The following is a 27,154-nucleotide window of genomic DNA, read 5'->3' as shown; positions in this document are numbered from 1 at the left end:
GAAAAGATCAGAGGTTCTGTGGAAGAAATCAAGAATCCTGGATGGTATGTTGCTTCCCAAGTGCCAGGGTTTGGGATATCTCAAATTGTTCATGCCATTCTCAAGAGGGTGAGTGAACAATCAAATGCTATGGTCTATGGAGGGGCCAATGACATGGGTAGGAATGTTGATGAGGTCCTACAAAGTGAGTACAAGGAGTAAGGTATCAAGTTGAAGGACAAGTCAACAAACTTCAAAACCTGGCCTCTCCATCCCCTGCTGCAACTGAATCCTTGACTTCCTCATTGGAAGACCATAGTCAGTATGAATCAGAAGCAATGTCTCTTCCTCACTGACTATCAACACAGGAGCACATCAAAGATGCATGCTTAACCCACTATTCCACATGCTCTACACCCAAGATTGTATGGCCAGGCACAATTCAAATGGCATCTATAAATTTGCTGATGACATCACAGTTGTCGGCAGAATCACAGATGGCAATAAGGAAGCGTACAGAAGTGAGAAAGATCAGCTCGTTGAGTGGTGTCACAAAAACAACCTTACACTCAACATTAGCAAAATAACGGAATTGATTGTAGACTTCAGGAGGGGGAAATCAGGAGAACACAAGCCAGTCCTCTTCAAGGGGTCAGCAGTGGAAAGGGTTAAAGAACTTCAAATTCCTGGGTATTAACATCTCTGAAGATCTATCCAGAGATCTTCAGTTCGCAAAGAAAGCTTTTCAGCAAATATATTTCACGAGGAGATTTGGTACATCACCAAAGACACTTGCAAATATCCACAGGTGTAGCATGTAGAACATTTTGACATGTTGCATCATTGTCTAACATAGAGATGCCAATGCACAGAACAGGAATAGACTACAGAGAGTTGTGAACTCAGTCAGCATTATTATGGGATTCATTCTTCACTTAATTGAGGACATCTACAAGAGGCACTGTATTAAGAAAGCCTGAAATGCATTTCCAGGAGTGGTGATGGAGGCTGAAACAATTGAGGCATTTAAGAGATTCATATACAGGCACCTGGATGAAAGAAAAATGGTGGATTACGAGGTGGGAGGGTTTGCTTTTGTTTTGGGTAGGTACAATATCATGGGTCAAAGGATCTGTAATGTGCTGTAAAGTTCTATGTAATTTATAGCAATATTTTCTGCCCAAAACAACAACTTTTGTGACAATAAATTCTGATTCTGATTCTGAGCATTGTGATCTCAGGATTGCTACCCATGCCAAGTGTCTCTGAGGTTGGAAATGGGAGGATAGTGTAGCATAATATATGGCTAAAGAGATGGCGAAGGAGGGAGGGCTTCAGGTTTCTGGATCATTGGGATCTCTTCCCAGGAAAGTAGGACCTGTACAGGTAGGAAGGTTTGCATCTGAAGAGGAGGGGGACTTAATATCCTTGTGGGAAGGTTTGCTCATGCTGCTCCAGCGCATTTAAACTAGATTTGCAAGGGGATGGGAAGTGGAGGAGGAAAAGGATGATGTTAAGTCTGCATATAATGACAGAAATCAAAGGGTTGTGCGGGTTGCAAATGATGCTCTCAGGTCCATCTGTTTCAATGCAATATGTATTTTAGGAAAGGCTGATAAGCTTGGACGGTGAATTGGCACATGGAATTATGACATTGTGGTCATTAGTGAAACTCGGTTGCAGGAGGGGTAGAACTACCATCTCAGTGTTTTTGGGTTCTGTTGTTTCAGATATTTTAGTGCAGGAGGGATGAAAGGGGGCATTGCTCATCAGGAAAAATATCCAACACGACAGGCTGAAGAACTCGTCTACTGAGGGTGGAGCTGAGCAATGGTAAATGTATGACCACCTCAATAGGGTTGGATTATAGACCATGCAATAGTCAGCGAGAATTGGAGGAGCAAATCTGCAAAAAAAGAGTTGTGACGGTAGGTGATTTTAACTTTCCACATATTGACTGGGACTCCCATTCTGTAAAAGAGCTGGATGACATGGAGTTTGTCAACTATGTTCAGGAAAATTTTCTAAATCAACGTATAGAATGTACCACCTTGAGTAGCATGCAATACTAGATCTCCTATTATGGAATGAAACAGAACAGGTGACAGAAGTATGTGTAGGAGAACATTTTTGGTCCAGTGATCATAATGCCATTAGTTTCAAGATAATTATGGATAAGGATAGGTCTTGTCCTCTGGTTCAGATCCTATATGGGAGAAAGGTCCAATGATGAAGAAATGAGGAAGGATCTAGAATGCCTGGATTGGGCTGGGTTGTTTTCTGGCCAGGATGTGCTCAGTACATCCAAGGACTTCAGATTTTTGTATGTTTTGTAAGGTTTAAAAGCAAAGATAACTTGCATAAGTTTTCCTTGGTTAGCAGGTGAAGGCAATAAAGAGCAAATGAGGTACTTGAAGAGCATTAAAAATATGCAAGAAAAAGTCTTAAGAGGGAAATGAGGAGGGCTAAAAGAAGATAAGATTGCTTTGGCAGACAAAGGGGAAGGAAAATCTGAAGAGCTCCTACAGTTATATTAAGAGCAAAACGATAGTTAAGGACAAAATTAGTCCACTTGACAATCAGAGTGGTAGGCTAGAAATGGCACCAGAAGAGCTGGGAGAGATCTTAATTTTTTTTTTGCATTTGTATTCACTCAGGAAACTGGCAAAGTCAAGGGAACCTAGGCAAATAGGCAGTAACGTCATGAAGCCCATCCAGATTAAAGAGGAGGAGGAGCTTGTTATCTTAAAGTGAATAAGGGAGCATAAATCCCCAGGGCCTCACAAGATATTCACTTAGACCTTGAGGGAGGTTACTGCCGAATTTGAAGCGGCCCTGGCAGATATTTTTATAATGTCCTTAGCCACGAGTAAGGTGCCAGCTTGTTGCTTTAAAAAGGCTCCAGAAAGAACCTACGAAATTAGAGGCTGCAGAGCCTGATATCAATAGAAGGTAACTTATTGGATGCTAAGAGATCAGATATACAATTAGTCAGGGATTAATGAAGGATAGTCAACATGGCTTTGTGCATAATAAGCCGTATTAAATAAATCTTAGAGTTTTTCGAGAAGATTACCAGCAATATTAATGAAGGAAAGGCTGAGATGTTGTCTGCATGGACTTTAGTGAGGCCTTTAACAAGGTCTTGCATGGGAAGTTAGTCAGGAAGGTTCAGTTGTTCAATATTCAGGGTAAAGTGGATTCAACATTGGTTTGATGAGAGAAGCCAGAGAATGGTAGTAGATGATTACCTTGCTGACTGGAGGCCTGTGAATAGTGGTATCCCTCAACGTTCAGTGCTGGGTTCATTGTTGTTCGTTATTTGCATCAATGATCTCAACGATGTGGTAAATTGGATCAGAAAGTCTGCAGATGGCAAAAAGTTCAACAGTACAGTTGTCAGCGAGAAAGCCTCTCAAAGCTTGCAGAGTGATCTAGACCAGCTGGAAAAATGGGCTACAAAATGGCAAATGGAATTTAATGCAGACAAGTGTGAAGTGTTGCATTTTGGAAGGACAAATCAAGGAAGGACATACACAGAAAATAGTCAGGGCACTGAGTGGTAGAACAGTGGGGTTTGGAAATGGAGACACATAATTCCCTGAAAGTGGTGTCATGGGTAGATAGGATCCAAAAGCTAGCTTTGACACACTGACCCTCACAGTAGTGAGGATAGGATTTGGGATGTTATGGTAAATTGCACAAGACATTGGTGAGGGAGAGATTTGGAGTACTGTGTTCAGTATTGGTCACCAAAACTGGTCAATAAAATTGAAAGAGCACAGAGAAGATTTACTAAGATGTTACTTCGACTTCAGGAACTGAGTTACAGGGAAAGGTTAAACTGGTTACGACTTATTCCCTGGAGTGTAGAAGAATGAGGGAAGATTTGATAGAGGTACACAAAATTATGATGGAGGTATAGATAGAGTAAATGCAAGTAGGCATTTTCTACTGAGGCTAGGTGAAATACGGCTATGTCGATGTCAAGTCTAAGGAGTTCATGTGCAATGAGGGCAGACCGACGTTCAGGTCGGTGGCTGTAAGCCTTGTCTAGCATGGTTCTGATGTTCCAGCATGCTAGCTTGAGTTTGTGAGCATCTTTTGAGGGGGAGGACGTGGAGGGGGAGGACGTGGAGGGGGAGGACGTGGAGGGGGAGGACGTGGAGGGGGAGGACGTGGAGGGGGAGGACGTGGAGGGGGAGGACGTGGAGGGGGAGGACGTGGAGGGGGAGGACGTGGAGGGGGAGGACGTGGAGGGGGAGGACGTGGAGGGGGAGGACGTGGAGGGGGAGGACGTGGAGGGGGAGGACGTGGAGGGGGAGGACGTGGAGGGGGAGGACGTGGAGGGGGAGGACGTGGAGGGGGAGGACGTGGAGGGGGAGGACGTGGAGGGGGAGGACGTGGAGGGGGAGGACGTGGAGGGGGAGGACGTGGAGGGGAGGACGTGGAGGGGAGGACGTGGAGGGGGAGGACGTGGAGGGGGAGGACGTGGAGGGGGAGGACGTGGAGGGGGAGGACGTGGAGGGGGAGGACGTGGAGGGGGAGGACGTGGAGGGGGAGGACGTGGAGGGGGAGGACGTGGAGGGGGAGGACGTGGAGGGGGAGGACGTGGAGGGGGAGGACGTGGAGGGGGAGGACGTGGAGGGGGAGGACGTGGAGGGGGAGGACGTGGAGGGGGAGGACGTGGAGGGGGAGGACGTGGAGGGGGAGGACGTGGAGGGGGAGGACGTGGAGGGGGAGGACGTGGAGGGGGAGGACGTGGAGGGGGAGGACGTGGAGGGGGAGGACGTGGAGGGGGAGGACGTGGAGGGGGAGGACGTGGAGGGGGAGGACGTGGAGGGGGAGGACGTGGAGGGGGAGGACGTGGAGGGGGAGGACGTGGAGGGGGAGGACGTGGAGGGGGGAGGACGTGGAGGGGGAGGACGTGGAGGGGGAGGACGTGGAGGGGGAGGACGTGGAGGGGGAGGACGTGGAGGGGGAGGACGTGGAGGGGGAGGACGTGGAGGGGGAGGACGTGGAGGGGGAGGACGTGGAGGGGGAGGACGTGGAGGGGGAGGACGTGGAGGGGGAGGACGTGGAGGGGGAGGACGTGGAGGGGGAGGACGTGGAGGGGGAGGACGTGGAGGGGGAGGACGTGGAGGGGGAGGACGTGGAGGGGGAGGACGTGGAGGGGGAGGACGTGGACCTGTCCTCGGGCCTGCGCAAAGGAGCTTTTAGGTGGAGTGCAGTGTGCGCAGTACTGGCCCCACCCTTTACACCCATGGTTCGTGTGCCGTGGCCAAGCAAGCTGGGACGTGGCAGCGGGGTCCTTGGGTCGTAGGTTTTATATCAGAGTGGCGCTGGGTGGGTCACGTCTCCAGAATAGAGGACCAGCGCCTTCCCAAGATCGTGTTATATGGCGAGCTCTCCACTGCCCACCTTGACAGAGGTGCACCAAAGAAAAGGTACAAGGACTGCCTAAAGAAATCTCTTGGTGCCTGCCACATTGACCACTGCCAGTGGGCTGATATCGCCTCAAACCGTGCATCTTGGCGCCTCACAGTTCGGCGGGCAGCAACCTCCTTTGAAGAAGACCACAGAGCCCACCTCACTGACAAAAGGCAAAGGAGGAAAAACCCAACACCCAACCAACCAATTTTCCCCTGCAACCGCTGCAACCGTGTCTGCCTGTCCCGCATCGGACTTGTCAGCCACAAACGAGCCTGCAGCTGACGTGGACATTTACCCCCTCCATAAATCTTCGTCCGCGAAGCCAAGCCAAAGAAGAAAGGTGAAATACAAACCCAGAGTACTTGGGTTAAGGGAGAAATGGAGTTCATTTAGGGAGAACATTAGGAGGAATTTCTTTGCACTGAGGGTTGTAGAAATATGGAAGTGTGTCTTGGGTAAACGTATACCTCTCATTTTGTTCGTTTTAGATTGGTTACAGTGTTTGAGCTACCGAAAGAAAACAGAGACACACACCGAGAGCAGTTCAGATTATACAAATGTTTATTACAAATTCAAAAGCTGATTTCACACTACTATATGCAAGCCCTTCCCAACTATACTTATCAACGCTTGGACTGGTCCCAACTGCTGAAGCGAGGCAACGACTGCGCACTTGTAGTAAGTTGTCAGGGCGTCAGTAGCAGCTTCTCCACCTCCCCTGACCGGGATGTTGGCTGGACTCCAGAAGTTCTCCTTCTTGCTGAGAGATGTTGCCACCTCTCGGAGAGTCTCAAACTTCAGCAGCGAGACCATGGCTTATATTACCCAAAAACTGCTTACCCAAGCACCTATTCCCAGCACAGCAAGAAAGATAAGCGAGCAAGCTAGCATACTAGGCTTCTAACGAATAACATAATTTTCAGCTTATCACTTTGAATACAATGGTTTATTTTGCATCAAGGCTAGGCCTCTCACAGTCTGTGACCAAAACAAGCAGGAAGATTAAATGTTCTTGGTACACAGATGTCCTTTTGTCAGATAACAGCATCTCTGGCCCCTTGGTAGAATTTAGCTTATGTCTGCTGATTCTAAAACACAAGCAGGTTCTCAGCCTTGCAGAACCCAGAGCTGCAAGTTTAAAAAAAACAGTTTAGAATCTTCCATTACAAAGTGCTGCTAGCTGAAGTGGTGAATGCGGGCTTAATTTTGTACAGATACATAGATGGGAGGGCTATGAAGGGATATGGGCTGCGTGCAGGTCAGTGGAATTAGGTACAGTGATAGTTCAGCTAAGACTAGATCTGTTTTCTGCCCTGTAATGTTTTCTGGTTCTGTGGTTCTAATTATTGTGATATTTCTGACACAGAATGTGATGCTTCTGTTTTCCCTTTCCACAGAAGGATATCAAGGATTTGTGGAAAGGAGGATAATTAAGGACATAATAAAGGCTGTATTTGTGATTGTCAGGTTGTCAAAAGAAAGTGATAGGTGCTGTTCTAATTAAAAATATTAGCTCCCTGAGAAGTGGGAGCTGTGATGTTGCACTTGAGAGTGTACCCATTTAAAATTATACTTTTGCCTTAATATTGCTTAGTTAAAGTACTGTGCTTGTAGAGCAAAAATAGGTTTAAATTTCCATAAAAGTATAATTGGAAATTTTGATTAAATGGATTTGTGTTACAGATAAAAAGTTCAAATAAAAATAATACATTATTTACTCCAATTCTATGGTCTTCAAGCTCAATATAATCTGTTTCCCTCATGGGACTCGTGTGTTCTGATCTCTGGTGAAGTATAATAGTTCGGAGCCTCAAGACTGTGATCATGCAATTACATGAGTAATCAATGTTAATGTTAATATTTCACTTTCAACTATTCCACTATAAAACCACAAGGCAAAGGAGAAGAAATGGGCCATTCAGCCTATCAAGTCTGCCCTGCCATTCAATCATGAGCTGATCCATTTTCTCACTCAGCCTTCTCCCCATAATCTTTGATGCCCTGACTAATCAAAAACCTATCAATCTCTGCCTTAAATACACCCAATGACTTGGCCTCCACAACTGTCTGTAGCAACAAATTCCACAGATTCACCGCCCTTTGGCTACAGAAATTCCTCCACATCTCGCTTCAACGTGGATGCCCTTCAATCCTAAATTTGTGTTCTCTTGTCCTAGACTCTCCCACCATGGGAACAACCTTTCTACATATGCTCTGTCTATGCCTCTCAATATTCAAAATATTTCAATGAGATCCACCCTCATTCTCCTAAATTCTAACGAGTACAGGCCAAGAACTGTCAAACATTCCTCAAATGATAATCCTATCATTTCCGGAATCATTGTTGTGAACCTCCTCTGAGCCCTCTCCAATATTGGCACATCCTTTCTTAAATGAGGAGCCCAAAACTGCTCACAGTACTCTAAATGAGGTCTCACTTGTGCCTATAAAATTTCAACATCACATCCCTATTCTTATATTCTATTCCTGTTGAAATGAATGCCAGTGTTGCATTTGCCTTCTTTTCCACTGACCCAACCTTTAATTTTACATTTTGGGTATCCTGCACGAGGATTCCCAGGTCCTCTTTGCATCTGTGAATTTTCAGTTGTCTCTCCATTGCCATTTATTTATTTTACCAAAGTGCATGTCCATACACTTTCCAACATTCTATTTAATTTGCCGCTTCCCTGCCCATTTTATTAATCTGTCACAGTCCTTCTCACCGCACCCCACCCCCACACCACCACATTTCAACACTGCCTGCTCCTTCGCCTACCTTTGTATCATCTGCAAACTTGGCCACAATGCCATTCATTCCATTATCTAAATAAATGATATACAACATCAAATGAAGTGGCCCCAACACTGACCCCTGTGGAACACTACTAGTAAATGGCAACAACCAGAATGTGATCCCAAAATTCCAACTCGCTAACCCACGCTAGTATGTTTCCTGTTATACCATGGGCTCTTATCTTAAGTAACCTCATGTACAACACCTTGTCAAAAGCCTTCTGAAAATCCAATACTCAACATCCACTGTACCTCCCTTATCTAGCCTGCTTGTCACAAAGAATTGCTACACCTTGTTTTGTATATCCTCTGAATCAAAGTTGCAATATTACCTGACTATCTTTTCTCCCCTAGTCCAAACCCTCCCCACCAACATCTGTGACACCTCACATGCCTTTCATCTCCTCAATGACTTCATATTCCCCAAATCGGACCACCTCATCTTCATGATGGATGTCCAATAGCTTTATAACTCCATCCCCCCCCCACACAGGAGGTCTGAAAGCACTTTATTTCTTCCTGGACCAAAGACCTGACCAGTCACCCTCTACCACCACCTTCCTCTGTCTGGCAGAACTTGTTGTCTCTCTAAATAACTTCTCCTTTAACTCATCACACTTTCTCCAAATTAAAGGAGTAGCCATGGGTACCTGCATGGGCTTTGTGAAGCAATCTGTGCTGCAAACCTACACAGGCAAGACCCCCCCAACTCTTTCTCCTGTATACACTACCAGCCACATCTTCCCATCCCCACCTTTTCCATTTTTCGCTGGGATCATTCTCTCTGTAATTCCCTGGTCTCTTCCCTGTCCACCAATCCTTCCACCCTGATAGAACAACCCACTACGGTTACAGAAGATGTAAAACTTATCACTGCATCTGAATCCTCACCTCCATTCAGGGCCACAGACAGACCTTCGAAGTGAGGTAGAGTTTCACATGCACCTTGTCCAACCTTAAACTACTGCACTCAGTGTGATCTCCTGCACATCGGTGAGACCAAACTCTGATTCGGCAACTACTTCACAGATAGGGCAGGCTTTTGAAGAAATGGTTGCCAAATTTAAGTTTGATCACCGATATAGAGGAGGCCACAATGGATGCCACTGAATGCAGCAGAATTTTTTTTGTTTGCTCTCTATATCAGTGATCTGGATGATAATATGATAAATTGGATCAGCAAGTTAACTGATGACACTAAGATTGGAGGTGTTGTGGATAGTGAGAAAGCTTTCAAAGCTTGCAGAGGGATCTGGTCCAACTGGAAAAATGGGCTAGTGAACAGCAAATGGAATTTAATGCAGACAAGTGTGAAGTGTTGCATTTTGGAATGGTAGGGCACTGAGGATTGCAGAAGAACAACGGGATCTCAGAATACAGATACGTAATTCCCTGAAAGTGACACCACAGGTAGACACAGTTGTAAAGAAAGCTTTTGGCATCTTGGCCTTCATAAATCAAAGTATTGAAAATAAGAGTTGAGATATTATGGTGAGGTTGTATAAGACATTGGTGAGGCCAAATTTGGAGTTGTGTGCAGTTCTGGTCACCTAACTATAGGAACGGTAAGGCACTGAGGAGTGCAGAGGAAAAACGGGATCTCAAAATACAGATACGCAATTCCCTGAAAGTGACATCACAGGTAGACACAGTTGTAAAGAAAGCTTTTGGCATCTTGGCCTTCATAAATCAAAGTATTGAGAAGAAGAGTTGGGATATTATGGTGAGCTTGTAAAAGACATTGGTGAGGCCAAATTTGGAGTTGTGTGCAGTTCTGGTCACCTAACTATAGGAAGGATATCAGTAAAATTGAAAGGGTGCAGCGAAGATTTACTAGGATGTTGCTGGGTCTTCAGGAGTTGAGTTACAGGGAAAGATTAAATAGGTTAGGACTTTATTCCTTGGAGCATAGAAGAATGAGAGGGGATTTGATAGAGGTTTACAAAATTATGAGGGGTATAGACAGAGTAAATGTGAGCAAGCTCTTTCCATACATTAGGAGAGATAAATACGAGAAGACATTGCTTTAGGGTGAAAGGGGAAAGGTCTAGGGGGAACATCGGAGAGTAGTGGGAGTGTGGAACGAGCAGCCATCTGACGTGATAAATGCAGGCTCAATATTAAGTTTTAAGAATAAATTGGATGGGAGATCTGGAGGGTTATGGGCTGGGTGCAGGTCAATGGGACTCGTGGAATAATGTTTTGGCACAGACTAGAAGGGCTGAATGGCCTGTTTTCTGTGCTGCAGTGTTCTGTGAATAGGTTAAATGAAGTGCATATGAAACCTTGACTTAACTGGAAGGTTTGTTTGTAGGTCCAAGCTAGAACTCCTGAGAAATCTTATTTTCACAATGGGAATTGCAAGGTGAATGTTCCAATGAGTTTACTACAGTAGTGAGACAATCCGATATTATGAAGGTGTAGCAGGCCAGGTTAGTCCTGGACACGATGGGCCGAATCACCATAGTGACCAGCCAGCATGGCAGGGCACAGGGGCTTCCCCCCACCACGAAGAAGTTCCAGGCTGCAGGAGCGCATTGCTTTTCTAGACGAATGGCCAGGCCTCACATCAGCATTATGATATCACTCCTGTGAGCCTTTTGCCTCCCCTAAAAAGGAACGTGTGGGGTTTGAATAAACGGCAGTTTCTGGTTTCCTTGCTTGGTGTGTACAGCATTTATTTCAGCATCTCTGCCTTTAGCGGTGCTACAGTGGTGACCCCAAACAGGTTCTAATGTTTTTAGAACCCACAACACGTAGCAAGATGAATCCTACCGACTCGTCCACAGCCTAAGCAGCTGTCACCAATGAATCTCCGGCAGCAGTTTATGCTGTAAGTGTTTATTTGCCACCATTCTGGGTGAACCAGCCACGCAGCTGGTTACAACTTGCAGAATCACAGTTCCCTCTGCGAGAAATAACAGCCGAGTACATGAAGTTCAAGTGCATGTTCAGCACCTTTGACCCTGCCACAGCAGCAAAATTCGCCTCATTTGTCAACAATCCATCCATGGATGGCAAGTACATGATGTTTAAAAAGTTTTTTGCTCGAGTCATTTGAACTGAGCTGGCACGAACGGGCCTTTCTTGTGCTTAACACGCAGGGCCTAGGTGATCTCCACCCCTCAGAACTGATACAGGAGCTAGTGGCCCTTGCAGACCGACACACAAAGTACTTCCTGTTTGGGGCCCTGTCCTTTCCACGTTGCCACCACAATCTCCATCATGGACTTTTCCAAACTGCACTTCATTGCAAGAGAAGCAGACCAGCTCTTCCACACTTCGCAACCCGACTCCATCCATGTGCAGCCCATTTTTGCACAGTGGGAGCTACAGCAAAAACCCCGCCCTCTTCGTGCACCTCCATGGCGGCCATCACAGCAGCCCAGCCACAACGCAGCGACAAAACAGCAGGGAAATGCTACCACCAATGTCAGTGGGGCCACAATGCCCAGCGCTGCATACCACCCTGCATCTTTTCAGGCAGCAAACCCAGTCCGATGCAGGAAAACAAGCAAACAGCCACCATTAGTGGCATGGGAAGTTGGCACCAGAAAAGGCCTGATTCACTTTTGAGACTGGAAGGCCCAGTGAGAATTCCTGATAGACATTGGCGCAGAAATCAGCTTAGTTCCACCCGTGTTCTTTGAGCGGAAGAATAATGCCAGAGGCCTACCCCTACAGGCTGCCAACTGTTCAACCATCCCCACCTATGGGACATGTTGAATGACCATTCACACCAAGAATGCCGCTTTCAGGTGGGACTGTACAGTTGCCTCAGTAGGCCATGCTCTCCTAGGAGTGGATTTCCTCTGGGCAAATGAACTCCTGGTCGACCTCAACCGATGTCGGCTGGTTAATGCCACCACCTTCCTGGTTTTTCACCTTCACATGGCGCCAACGCACTTTCCAGCCTTTGGGAGTCCATGCTCTCGAACAAATCGAGTACACCACACTGCTCACTGATGTCCCACTCTACTGGCCCCCAACTTCCACAATGAGGAACCAGCACGTGGCATTCAACATCTCATTGAGACCACAGACCACCCATGCACACGCAGATGCGGCGACTGCCTCAAGTTAAGCTCGTCCAAGCCAAAGTCAAGTTTTTACGATGGAAAATTGGGGATCATCCACCATTCCAACAGCCCATGGGCTTCGCCACTACACATGGTCCCAAAGAACTCTGATGGTTGGCGCCCCTGCGGAGACTACCACAGGCTCAATGAAGCAACAGTACCAGACAGACACCTGATCTCGTACATACAGGACTTTGTCGCACGACTCCAAGGTCCCCAGATATTTTCCAAAGTGGATTTGGTGAAGGGCTACCACCCAGTGTACAAGGATGACATCTGGAAGCCGGCCATAATCACCCCGTTTGGCCTCTTCAAGTTCAAGAAAATGCCATTCGGGCTGAATAACATGGCCCAAACATTCTAGTGTCTCATGGACGTAGTGGCAAGAGACCTGGAGGGGATTTTCATGACATCCTCATTGCCAGCCCAGATGCCAGGACCCACAAAGAACATTTAAAATGTCTGTTTGCCCAGCTGCAGACTTTTGCATAGCCATCAACCCATCCAAGTGCTAGTTCAGTTTGTCCCCCATTCTTTGAGCACCGCATCTCCAGCAAAGGAGCATGGAGGCCATTCAGAACTTCCCCAGGCCCAAAACCCTCCAAAGCCTGCAGGAGTTCCATTGGATGGTGTGTTTTTTAATCATCGCTTCCTCCCAGGAGCAGCAGCCACCATGCAGCCTCTCTTTGACCCTGTTAAAGCAGATAACAAGGAGCCCAGCTGGTCTGTGGATTCACTCCAGGCATTCGAGGAGACCAAAACAGCACTCTCCAAAGTTACTTCATGGCACACCCAGATCCAGACTTACCCTGTTGATAACGACAGACACCTCAGTGGGCGTGGTGCTGCCACAGTGGGTGGATCATCAGTGGTAGCCACTTGCTTTCTTCAGCAAACACCTCCAACCACCCGATCTGAAGTACAGCACTTTTGATTGCGAACTGCTGTCAATGTACCTGGCCATTCACCATTTCCAGTACATCCTCGAAGGCTGAATGTTCATGCCCTACATGACCACAAGCCGCTGGTGCAGCCGCTGGGCAAAGCCTCAGACAATGGCACCTTTCATACATCTGCGAATATACAATGGACATCCGCCACGCCGCAGTGAAATTCAACGTGGTAGCTGACGCACAGTCCAGGCCAATGGTCTCCGAGGTGACGGGTCGCATTGACACAGCTCAGCTCACCAGGGACCAGGCTGAAGATGCTAACACACAGGCACACTGCACTGTCATCACCAGCCTACAAACTGAGGATTTTGTGCCGGACCCAGGAGGTCCAACTCTCCTGCGCGATATGTCTACAGGCCACCCCAGGCCAACCCTGCCCGCGACCTGGAGACGGCGGGTATTCAATCAAGTGCATGGTCTCTCTCATCTTTCCATCCAGTCAACAGTCCACCTCACTTTGGACAGGTCCATATGGCACGGGCTTCGGCGCCAAGTTTCACTTTAGGCAAAAACCTGTGTACAATGCCTGTGAGCCAAAGTCCATCGGCACACTAAAGGCCCAGTGCAGCATTTCCTGCCTGCAGTGAACAGGTTCGACCACGTGCATGTGGACATTGTAGGGCCCCTTCCCATCAGCCAGGGGATGAGGTACCTTTTCACCGTGGTCATCCGCTTTACATTCTGGCCAGAGGTGGTACCTATGCCTGCCTGCGACACGGAGACCTGTGTGAGAGCCTTTACCTCACAGTGGGTCACCCGTTTTGGTGTCCCTTCCCTCGTAACTTCAGACTGGGGAGCCCAGTTTACCTCTTCCTTCTGGGTGACCATGGCCAAATTCTGAGGCAGCCAGCTACATCACACAACCGCTTACCACCCCCAATCCAATGGGATGGTAGAGTGCTTTCACTGCCATCTAAAAGCAGCCCTCAAATCACGGCTGCATGGGCCCAACTGGATCGATGAACTCCAATGGGTCCTGCTGGGCATCTGCACAGCACCTAGAGGGCCTCCTCACCTCATCAGCAGAAATGGTCTACGGAGCACTGCTTTCCATCCCAGGAAACATCTATTTCAACTCCATGGAACCACCACCGAACGCCCTGGACGTCCTACAGCAGCTGAGGAATGACACCACCTACCCATGTCCACATCCCACCACCACCCACCGGACACCAACCATCAACGTCCCACAAGAACTCAAAGCCGCGCGCTTTGTCTTTGTAAGACGCGGCAAATCAGGTACCACCCTGCAGTGTCTTTATGAAGGGCCTTTCAAAGTACTGAGAAGGGAGGGGGTTTGTATATACTCTAGATTTTGGAGGCAGGTGCAACATGTTTACAGTTGACCTCCTCAAGAAAGCCCACTTGGACTGTTCTAAACTGCGGCACTGGAGGCAATCTCCCAAACGTCTCTGAAAGAGACTGCGGTTCTGGGGGGGGTGTGGGGGTGGTGTAGTGGGCTGGGTCAACCCTACACACGAGGGGCCGAATCAGCAGGGCAGAGGGGCTTCCCCCCACTGCACAGAAGTTCTAGGCTGCAGGGGCACGTTGCCAGGGGAACGGTCAGGCCTCTCAGCAGCACTATGATATCACTCCCGTGAGCCCGTCGCCTTCCCTAAAAAGGAACGTGCAGAGTTTGAATAAACGGCAATTACTGGTTTACTTGCTTGGTGTGGACAGCATTTATTTCAGCAGCTTTGCCTTTAGCAGTGCTACTAAGGTCAGCTTCGTAATTTAGTGGCTCAATGACAACAATCAGCGGCAGTGCAGTCGACCATTCAACATCTTGGGGGTCACCATTGACCAGAAAATCAACTGGATAAGTAAGTACTGTTGGAACCAAGGGGTTAAGTAATCATGGAAAATATGCCTATGTACTATTCATTATGTATTCATTAATCTATTACTATGTAACAATTTACTATTTACTTTAATTATACTGTTTAAGGGAAATATTAATGCAATTAAGCAACAGCCACAGTATGTAGAAAAGTTGGCTGATTATAGTATATGTAGAATTTGCTGCCTCCAAATACAAAGAGAGAAAATACTTTCTTCCCCAAGGTTACACTAAAACAACAGAATGTTCTGGCCTTGGAGATTAAGACGGGAGGGCTACACCATAGATAATTGCAGAGCAGAAAATTGCTTGGGATAAATCTTGGGCAAGGAGCCTATCAAAGAAAGCCAACTCTTGTTCAGTGTAACAAGGTTGATCTATATAAACAGAAGAGACTGGACGGTACGGGTCAGTCTTGGGGGATAGCTCACTGAACAAGTGACCTATGAACTAACGACTGAACCAGAGCTCTGTTAAGCTTTATTCTTGTGCTATGTAATAAACTTATTGTGAAACCGAATACCTTCTCCTATCACTTCATTCAACGAGCACGCTGGACTCAGACGACACATAGACCAAATTGAGGGTAGGGTAAAGCCAGAGTCCGACTGTACTTAGGCCACAAGGGCAAGCCCGAAGATGGGTACTTCATAACAAATGATGAAGATTTTGACATCCCAAAACCTTTGCATGACTGTTTTCTGGATTTGTGCAGCCCCAAAAGCATTTAACAAAAATTTAGTACCATCAATGACAAAGTATTTTACTGGTACCGCATCTACACTAAACCTGTCTAGATTTATAGGATGTTGTGGTGGGTCAACATCATAACATTGGATGCAAACTTATTAGGACATTCACCTCATCATATCCTTTGTGGAAATAAGCACCCTTCACCACTGGCGCAGTTACTGCGAAGGTTAACACCCACAATGTACATGTCCTGACCCACTATCTTCCCAACTCAAAATGCTGGAAATCAAAAGCATGGAGGAGTACCTTCACCACATGGACTGCAATAGTGCAAGAAGGCAGCTCACCACCAGATTCTCATTGGTAATTAGAATGCACAATAAATACCAGCAACCCTCAAATCGTCAAAAAATAATACATAAAAATTAAAACATTCATATTGTAGATACATTTTCAAAAATGCTACTGCAATATTTCTCCATGCAAATATAAAGTAACATATATACCATCAATTTTTTTTAACCTGTCTATGTGAGACGTAGTAGAGCATAAAATCATCGGAAGTAGGCCATTCAGCCACTCACAAATTCATGTCTTATCTTCTACATTCAATCCACTTTCCCACTCTATTTCCATATCCCATGGTTTGAGTGTAAGCATTTCTAGTGTGAACACCTTGGGTTCCAACATCTATGAAAATTTTCCCTCTGGTTTTAATCATGGGGTGACATTTAATGTTGTAAACATTGAGTAAATTCTCTAAAATCTAAAAGTCCTAGCTGAAAAGGTGTGTGTGTGTGTGTGTGTGTGTGTGTGTGTGTGTGTGTGTGTGTGTGTGTGTGTGTGTGTGTGTGTGTGTGTGTGTGTGTGTGTGTGTGTGTGTGTGTGTGTGTGTAAATAATAGAATAATGCTTTGCATCCTTAGTTTTATTAAATAAAGTCCTTTACTTTAATCAGGGAAGGCATAATATTATGGAGTCCAGAGGACCCCAAAAAGCAGCAGCAATTGATATGCTCCACAACACAGGGCTTCTTAAACAAAAATAATTTTAAATTATATTTGAACAAGGAAACAGAATTGAACTTTAACTTATTACTTAACCTACTTACTTAACCTACCTAACTACTTAATCCCCCCCCCTCTAATATTAACCGCAGGTGTGTGTAATGTATATTTAAGATTAGAAAAGTTCTTTGTATCACAGTCCCATCCCACTGATTGCAGGCAATTCTTGTACTGTGCACAGAAGTTAGCATTAACAAAGTTCATCAGTCTTTGGTGCTTAATAGGCAAATGGTTACCACTCAGGAGGGTTCTTGCTGGTTTTCAGAGAGAGATTCCTTTTCCAGGACATCCACAACTGATTCCTTCTTCTCCTTTGACCAGACAGCCTTCCAAAATTGGCCAGCTTTGTCCTTCCGGAAAAAATTTCTGTGACTCCTCTCTCTGTTTTACACCCTCCCTCTCTGAGAGCAAAACAGTTCTCTTCTCCCTGTAAAGATCATATGATCTCCCAGGCAAGCTGCTGTCAATACTTTGTTGCCTTCTGCAAAAAGCATTCTGGAAAAGTCCTGCAAATATTCTGTGTTTAAAAATGTGTTTGTGCAAGATGCTCTAACAATTCCTCCCAAACCACCTCTAAATACTCTGTCACAATAACGAACAGCCCTTTTAAATTGTGCCATTATATTTGTCCCAAAGAAGCAGGTGGTAATTGCCTATTAAGCCCCAAAGACTGATGAACTTTGTTAATGCTAACTTCTGTGCACAGTACAAGAATTGCCTGCAATCAGTGAGATTGGACTGGGATTTCAGGTAAAAATCCCAGATAACATTTAATTAAAAATTAAATTTGCTGCACATTGTCATCCAAATTTAATGACCAGAATATTACATTATCCACCAAAAGCATGTTTTTTTCCTCTGTTTTCAATTCTCCCATCACATCAACGCCTCTACTTCCTCAGGAGTTTGCGAAGGTTCAGTATGCCTTTGAAAACCGTGGCAAACCTCTACTGAATGTACTGACTGGCTGTATCATGACCTGGTATGAGGACAGCAATAGCTCTGAGTGGAAAATCCTGGAAAAAGTAGCGGACTCAGCCCAGTACAATACAGGCAAAGCTCTCCCCACCATCCAGAACATCTATGTGGAATGTTGCTGTGGGAGAGGATCCACATCACCTGTTCTCACTGCTGCCATCAGAAAGGAAGTACAGGTGCCACAAGACTCAGACCTCCAAATTTAGGAAAAGTTGCCACTCTTCACCTAGTGGACCCCTGCACAACAGAACTCATTCAGAGAGTCATTTAAGTACTTGTACTTTGCTTATTATTTATTACTTAATATTTATACTTCTACATTTGCACAGTCAGTTTGTTTACAGTTTTTATTTCCTCTTTGAGTATAGTTTACAGTTACCAGTAATTAGAAATTCTGCCTGGCCTGCAGAAATAGAACCTTAAGGTTGTATGTGATGTATGTAGTCTGGCAATAAATTTGAACCTTGAGTTGCCCAATTAAGGAATTACAATAGATTAATTACTTACAGTTGATGCCATTGCTTATGTCAGTGTTTTTCCAGATGAAATAAAATGGACCTATAACCATTCATTGAAGAAAGAGATGTGGCCCCAGAAGCATCTCAAACTCAGACAGCTCTCTGTGTGAATTCAACAATTATTGGTGACCAACCTATCCGAGACTACTGAAAGGTCTTCAACCTGAAATGTTAATGTTATTTCTCTTGGCAAAATGGTGCCTCACTTCAGATTTCAACCAATTGTATTCTGCAGCTCACAGTTCTGGGATTGTATTCTTCCTTTTTCACTTTCATTCATGGAGAGTTCAGCAATTACCAAGCCTTCTCCAACCTCTCTGTGATGGCACCACAACCACTCAGACCCTACTGATTATTGGCATCCCCTCTGTTCTCTTAATTCTTCCCTATTCTCTGCAAATTAACACGATGATTTCTAACTTTTCCTTGTTTTGATTAAGTACTTGACCTGAAAAAAAAATTAACTCTCCAGAAATGCTCTCTGAGGTCCTGAGTATTTCCAGTAGTGTTTGCTTTTTTAAACTTTTTAGATTGCCTTTCAAACACATTAAAAGAGATGGGGAGTCAACAAGTTTGGAAGTAATGGCCACATCAATAAGAACAACATGGGCTTAGTTGAAGAAACCAAAAATGAATTTCCTGCTTCTTTGGGACAAATATAAGCAGAACACTGAAAGAGCAACAGCGATCTGATTGGGTAAGAACTGAAGCTAGTTAATTATAATTAGACATGCACTAAATTAAAATATAAACAAAAGATGATGCTGTGGCAATTAATAAAATGTCCACTGTATATTTATACTTAACCATATGTACACAGTGGTGGATTAGCTACCACCCTGGCCCTTAGGCTGAGCTTTAATAAGGCTCTTCCCTGACCTTGCCCCCCCTCCCCACCCCCCAGATGATGCCCTCCTCTCTCATATTCTAAATTTATCTGCAAGGTATGTACTTAGGGTGCATGTGTATGCTGTGCTCAGCGATGGCAGGATAGAATTGATGGGCTGGATGGCAATAGCCCAAGTGGAGAGGGGTGCATGAGGAGGGGAGGGGTTGATGCCTTGGTGCCATCCACTGGCAGGGACCTCATCACTGGGCTCCGACGTTGATGATCGCCTGTGTAACCAGTTCGATCATGTTGGCATTTTATCCTCTGAGCCTTCCGAGAAATAACTGGAGACCAAAAACATTGGTGAATTTCTAAGATTCAATCTACTTTTATATAATCTATTATTAAATGTATATTTCTATTTCTGCATGATTCCCTGTCCTTGCCTTTCCTTTAATTACATTGTTTAAAGGAGAAAGCTTTATCCAGTATCTGTTTTGCTCCTGCCTTAACAACATGATTGAAAGCTTCTCAGTCGATCAATTCAGATTTCTTCTTCTTCTTTGGCTTGGCTTCGCAGACGAAGATTTATGGAGGGGTATGTCCACATCTACTCCAGGCTCGTTGGTGACTGACAAGTCCGATGTGGGACAGGCAGGCACAGTTTCAGCGGTTGCAAGGGAAAATTGGTTGGTTGGGGTTGGGTGTTGGGTTTTTCCTCCTTTGTCTTTTGTCAGTGAGGTGGGCTCTGCGGTCTTCTTCAAAGGAGGTTGTTGCCTGCCGAACTGTGAGACGCCAAGATGCACGGTTTGAGGTGATATCAGCCCACTGGCGGTGGTCAATGTGGCAGGCACCAAGAGATTTCTTTAAGCAGTCCTTGTACCTCTTCTTTGGTGCACCTCTGTCTCGGTAGCCAGTGGAGAGCTCGCCATAGAACACGATATTGGGAAGGCGATGGTCCTCCATTCTGGAGACGTGACCTACCCAGCGCAGTTGGATCTTCAGCAGCATGGATTCGATGCTTGTGGACTCTGCCAGTTCAAGTACTTCGATGTTGGTGATGAGGTCATTCCAATGAATGTTGAGGATGGAGCGGAGACAGTGCTGATGGAAGCGTCCTAGGAGCTGTAGGTGATGCCGGTAGAGGACCCATGATTCGGAGCCGAACAGGAGCGTGGGTATGACAACGGCTCTGTACACGCTGATCCTTGTGTGTTTCTTCAGGTGGTTGTTTTTCCAGACTCTTTTGTGTAGTCTTCCAAAGGCACTATTTGCCTTGGCGAGTCTGTTGTCTATCTCTTTGTCGATCCTTGCATCAGATGAAATGGTGCAGCCAAGGTAGGAAAAATGGTTGACCGTTTTGAGTTCTGTGTGCCTGATGGAGATGTGGGGGGGCTGGTGGTCATGGTGGGGAGCTGGCTGATTGAGGACCTCAGTTTTCTTCAGGCTGACTTCCAGGCCAAACATTTTGGTAGTTTCCGCAAAACAGGATGTCATGCACTGGAGAGCTGGCGATTTATTAAATCATAAATACCACACTAAAAATGCACAGATATATATTTCTGTTCAGTTGGGAGACTTGCAAGAACAAGGTTAATTTTATGAAGCATTGGGATACCGCCGAGAAGTGAGGCTTTCGGGAAATGGCAAAGTGAGTGCAGTTTGCATTGAAAGGCAATGACTTTACTCCTGTCTTCATGGCAAAACATAGGCTGAGACAGCAGAGAAGTTTAGGGAATGAAGGTAAGTTGTCCCCTTCCTCCCCCCTCCCCCCGCCACCAATCCTTGGGACACTCAAACTCAGCCTACTTGCATTGAAGTGTTCCTAAAGAACCATATATTTTTCAGGCAGTGTGGTGTGGAACACAATGACTTGTAAATAAAATCCTTAGTGGCCCTTTGCAATTCTGAAGCCAATTACCTTAAATTAGTGCACTGGCCCGGGTTGTGTCATGCTCGTTGTGGAGGGCTCTTAAACTCTTCCTTTTTTGATGTTATATTGGAGATTACAGGAAAGATTCAACCTCCACCCCCCCTCCCCCAATTATCTTCCACCTTCCCACCCCCAAACTATTAGATTTTTAGCATCTCTCTGACCGAATTGGACATCAAAAATCTAACAGTGTGGTGGGAAGGTGGAGGATTGCACACATTGTAAATTTTAATGCCGCCACGGTGCCACCGCCAGCTCGCAGAATCCACCACATGGGTCACTCCAGTAATGGCGCATCACCGACTCTGGCCCACACTCCACAGTCACTGGCTTCACCCACGCAGTAAGTGTGAAATGATAAACTAAGACCAGGCTACACTTTACTGAGTAAGCTGAAGCCTCGGGGCTTGGGCCACTTCACCCTCCAGGCCCCGAGGCTTCAGCCTAATAGTTAATCCACCAGTGTATGTACAGGTAATACTGTATCAATGTCGTATAAAACCAAAATGTAATTGTTCGGAAATATTTCATCGTCATTCAAAAGCAGTACTTACATGTCTGTGTTAACTGTTTAAGGTTTTTTCTTCTTTGGCTTGGCTTTGCGGACGAAGATTTATGGAGGGGGTAAAAAGTCCACGTCAGCTGCAGACTCGTTTGTGGCTGACAAGTCCGATGCGGGACAGGCAGACACGATTGCAGCGGTTGCAGGGGAAAATTGGTTGGTTGGGGATGGGTGTTGGGTTTTTCCTCCTTTGCCTTTTGTTAGTGAGGTAGGCTCTGCGGTCTTCTTCAAAGGAGGTTGCTGCCCGCCAAACTGTGAGGCGCCAAGATGCACGGTTTGAGGCAATATCAGCCCACTGGCGGTGGTCAATGTGGCAGGCACCAAGAGATTTCTTTAGGCAGTCCTTGTACCTTTTCTTTGGTGCACCTCTGTCACGGTGGCCAGTGGAGAGCTCGCCATAGAACACGATCTTGGGAAGGCGATGGTCCTCCATTCTGGAGACGTGACCCATCCAGCGCAGCTGGATCTTCAGCAGCGTGGACTCGATGCTGTCGACCTCTGCCATCTCGAGTACTTCGACGTTAGGGATGTAAGCGCTCCAATGGATGTTGAGGATGGAGCGGAGACAACGCTGGTGGAAGCGTTCTAGGAGCCGTAGGTGGTGCCGGTAGAGGACCCATGATTCGGAGCCGAACAGGAGTGTGGGTATGACAACGGCTCTGTATACGCTTATCACAAGAGAAACTTGTCCGTGAACTACTCTTTGCAGACGATGCCGCTTTAGTTGCCCATTCAGAGCCAGCTCTTCAGCGCTTGACGTCCTGCTTTGCGGAAACTGCCAAAATGTTTGGCCTGGAAGTCAGCCTGAAGAAAACTGAGGTCCTCCATCAGCCAGCTCCCCACCATGATTACCAGCCCCCCCACATCTCCATCGGGCACACAAAACTCAAAACGGTCAACCAGTTTACCTATCTCGGCTGCACCATTTCATCAGATGCAAGGATCGACAATGAGATAGACAACAGACTCGCCAAGGCAAATAGCGCCTTTGGAAGACTACACAAAAGAGTCTGGAAAAACAACCAACTGTTTAAGGTTTATCTTGGTTTATATCCCATTTATTGTTTTATATCTCCTTAATTATGAATCTTTGAAAAATGATGTTAAGAAAAGTTGTCAATCTAAGTTGAAGTGAAAGGTGATTCAATGAAATTGCTCCTCTGCTTATTTTTGAAAGGTAGTTTGATGATGGGCTCAAGCTCAAAAGGCTGGTTATGTATCTTTATTTTTGTTACATAAAGGACACTGTTTGACATGCTGTGTTTCTCCAGCATTTTGTGTTTTTACTTCAACCACAGTGTCTGCAGACTTACTTGTTTTACTTTTGAAAGAAGGCTACCTGCTTGAATCATCTGATGTGACTTATAATCCAGAGGGAATGAAGGATTTCCTTTACAGTATTAAAAAAAGATATGTCCAAATATTTTAATATTTGAATTCAAATTATTTTCATTTGGGTAAAAGCAGACAAAAATTTGCTTTAAGCATTGTCAAACATAGGAATTGCATATGTCTTTGATCACACATCTCTTGCTGCAGTATTAAAATGTCTTTGAAATGACTTCCAGCATCATCTGCAGCTATGTATCCTTCCCCAATATTCAGGTCCAGGTCCAGGCACTCCAGGTAATGAGATGCACAAATCTGCAGTGTAGCAAGTGGCAGGATTATTTACGGTAGTCACCCTCCATAATCATGTTAATCAACTCTGAACACATATTTTGCTTTCATCATTCAATGGTTCAAATAGGTATTTTGCGTATTCCAAGTTCCATGCCCGCTTTTCAGTACTATCGAATTTCTCCAACAATGAATTTTTGTACTATATTCTCATAGAATTGAGGGAAGAAATTCAATTTGGACAGGACCTGGATCTCCAATTTCATGATTGCCAGTCCGCCATCTCTAATGCATGAATGTAAAAAGTTACTACAGTACATAAAACTAGGCAAATGAAATTTAATATACTTTATGATGATCTCATCCAACTTTACTAAAATGTTTTGTGAAGTCCACAACAAGTTCCACCTTCTGAGCGGATTCCAGCCTAGCACCCAGAAGGCTTCTACCCCATCCATCAAATGTCTCCATCCACTCCACCGAAGCACACCCAATATATGAGCTGACCCTGGTCCCAAGGCCATTTCTCCCATTCCCCTCATGTCTCAAATAGCATAAATATATTGATGTCATCAGAAGCTCTTCGACAAATGCAAAAATCGATATCCATGATCTTTGGAAATTCACCCTGCAACAAAAATTCTTGTAACTTGCCCTGTAACCAGATTACCAAACATGTTTTGCAGCGAGGATGTTAGTTCGATTTTTGTTATGCTTTATCCAAAAGATATTCAAAAAGCTTCCTGAAAATGGTGACATACGTGGACAGGGTGGAGAAAAAATGTATTTGGAATGCTTGGCTTCATCAGACAGGGCACTGAGTACAGGTGTCATGACATCACGTTATAGCTGTGCAAGATGCTGGTGACACTTGGCGAATTGCATGTAGTTCTGATTATCCAGCTATGGCAAAGATATAATTAAGGTCAAAAGGGTGCAGAAAAAAATAATGAGGATGTCTCTATGACTGGTGGGCTTGAGTTATAAAGAGAGGCTTGGAATTTTCTCCCTGGAGTGTAGGAAGCTAAGGGGTACTACATAAAGGTATATAAAATCATGAGGGCCGTAGGCAAGGTGAATACTCATAGTCGTTTTCCAAGGGTAGATGGCATATGTTTAAGGTGAAAAGGGAAAGATTTAAAGACTTAGTTAGAAGTGGGGATGAGGTCCTGAAACAGGATTGTGTGGAATTAGGTAGGAAGTTAAAAAACAGGACCTCCAAGGTAGTAATCTCTGGATAGCTGCTGGTGCCACGCGCTAGTGAGGGTAGAAATAGGAGGATGTGGAGGATGAATGCATGGCTAAAGAGATGGTGCAGGGGGCAAGGGATAAGATTTCTGGATCATTGGGATCTCTTCTGGGGAAGATCGGACCTGTACAAAAGGGACGGACTCCACTTGAACTTGAGAGGTACCAATGTACCGGCAAGCAGATTTGCTGGAGCTGTGGGGGAAGGTTTAAAATAGTTTGGCAGGGGGGTGGGGAACAGAGTGTGAGTGCAGTGTCAAGAGAGCATGGTCACCTAGATAGGAATAATAATGATAACAAAAAATAGGGTAAAAGGTAGAAAAGAGAATATAGATGAGGGTCATTCTCTGAAATGCATATATTTTAATGCAAGAAGCATAGTGAACAAGGTAAATGAGCTTAGAGCATGAACAGATACTTGGGGTGATGATATTGTGGCAGTTAGTGAGACCTGGCTACAGGAGGGGCAGGACTGGCAACTTAATATTCCAGGATACATTTGTTTTAGATGTGATAGAGCAGGGGGTAAAAAAGGGGGAGGAGTTGCTCTGCTCGTTAAGAAGGGCATTACTGCCGTGAGGTGGCAGGATGGTCTGGAGGGATTGTCCAGTGAGACTGTTTGGGTGGAATTGAGGGGTGAAGGAGGCATGAGGGTGCTAATAGGGGTGTATTACAGACCACCAAATGGGCCAAGAAAAGTAGAGGAACAAATTTGTTTGGAGATAACGTATATGTGTGAGAATCATAAGGTAGTGATCACGGGAGATTTTAACTTCCCTCACATTGATTGGGATACCCGTACAGTTAGAGGGCTGCATGGGCTAGAATTCGTTAAATGTGTTCAAGATTGTTTTCTAACTCAATTAGTAGAAGAACCGACTCGGGACGGTGTAATACTAGATCTCCTGTAAGGGAATGAGCTAGGTCAGGCATCGGACATTAATGATGAAGAACAAATTGGGTCTAGTGATCATAACTCTGTTAGTTTTCGGGTAGTTTTAGGGAAGATCAAGGAGGGGCCTAAAGTTGAGGTTCTGGATTGGAGAAGAGCAAATTTCGAAGGGATTTGGGGAGTATTTAGTGGGACAGGATATTTTCAGGCAAGGATGTAAATGAAAAATGGAGGATATTCAAAAAAGAAATTTTGCAGGTACAGAGTAGATATGTCCCAGTGAGGATCAAAGGAAAGGCTGGAAGTCATAGGGAGGCTTGGTTTTCAAGGAATATTGGAAATTTGGTTAGGAGAAAAAGGGAGGTGTACAAGAGGTATAAAGAGCAGGGAGCTGAGAGTTTGAAGGAGGACTACAAGGAGTGTAGAAGGAATCTTAAGAAAGAAATTAGAAAGGACAAAAAAAGGCACGAAGAGGCTTTGGCAGACAGAGTAAAAATAAATCCAAAGGGTTTCTATAGGTACATTAAAAGTAAAAGATTAGTGAGGGATAAAATTGGACCCCTTGTAGATAGCGAGGGTAGGCTGAGTGAGAAATCAGAGGAAATGGAGGAAATTTTGAATGATTTCTTTGCCTCGGTATTCACTAGGGAAAAAAATATTGAACCAGTTGAAGTAAAGAAAAATAGTGGGGAGATCATGAAGCATATAAGGATAACCGAGGAGGTAGTGATGGCTGTGTTGAAACAGAAAAAGGTGGATAAATCTCCGGGACCGGACAAAATATTCCCAAGGACACTCAAGGAGGCTTGTGGACAGAGAGTGGGGCCATTAACAGAGATATTTAGGATGTCACTGGTCACGGGGGTAGTGCCAAAGGATTGGAGGGTGGCACATGTGGTTCCACTGTTTAAGAAAGGGTCCAAATGTAAACCTGGGAATTATAGGCCCGTGAGTCTGACGTCTGTGGTGGGTAAGTTGATGGAAAGTGTTCTGAGGGATGGTATTTACAAATATTTGGAGGTACAGGGATTGATAGGGAGTAATCACCATGGTTTTGTCAGGGGTAGATCATGCTTGACAAACCTGATTGAGTTTTTCGAGGGGGTTACAAAAAAGGTTGATGAAGGGAAAGCTGTGGATGTTGTCTATTTAGACTTTAGTAAAGCTTTTGACAAAGTTCCCCACAAGAGGTTAGGAAAAAAGGTGGAGGCATTAGGTATAAATAAGGAGGTAGTGAAATGGATTCAGCAATGGTTGGATGGGAGGTGTCAGAGAGTAGTGGTAGAAAAATGTTTGTCTAATTGGAGGCCGGTGACTAGTGGAGTTCCTCAGGGATCGGTCCTGGGTCCACTATTGTTTGTTATATATACTAACGATCTGGAAGTAGGGGTGGAGAATTGGATAAGCAAGTTTGTGGATGATACAAAGATTGGTGGTGTTGTGGACAGTGAGGAAGATTACCATAGATTAAAAGGTGATTTAGGAAGGCTGGAAGTGTGGGCTGAGAAATGGCTGATGGAATTTAATACAGATAAGTTTGAGGTGTTACATTTTGGAAAGGCAAATCTAAATAGGTCATATGCATTAAATGGTAAGCTATTGAGATGTGCAGAGCAACAAAGGGATTTAGGAGTGATGGTAAATAGTACCCTCAAGGCTGACACTCAGGTAGATGGTGTGGTGAAGAAGGCATTTGGAATGTTGGCCTTCATAAATCGGAGTATTGAATTCAAGA

The 27,154-nt window shown here is 45.2% G+C and overlaps 1 long non-coding RNA gene across 1 annotated transcript in view; it reads left to right on the top strand.

The window, feature by feature from the left end:
• The first annotated feature begins 18,872 nt into the window (after nucleotides 1-18,872).
• Nucleotides 18,873-27,154, top strand: part of LOC138749763 (uncharacterized) — a 60,817-nt gene continuing 52,535 nt past the window's right edge. The window contains exon 1 of the long non-coding RNA XR_011348856.1: nucleotides 18,873-19,032. This is a non-coding gene — a long non-coding RNA (uncharacterized lncRNA). The remainder of the gene's footprint in view (nucleotides 19,033-27,154) is intronic.

Source organism: Narcine bancroftii, chromosome 1 (genome assembly GCF_036971445.1).
Source record: "Narcine bancroftii isolate sNarBan1 chromosome 1, sNarBan1.hap1, whole genome shotgun sequence".
In the NCBI taxonomy this organism is placed as follows: domain Eukaryota; kingdom Metazoa; phylum Chordata; class Chondrichthyes; order Torpediniformes; family Narcinidae; genus Narcine; species Narcine bancroftii.
Note: the sequence above shows the minus strand (reverse complement) of the source record. Positions and strands in the feature narration are given on the sequence as shown.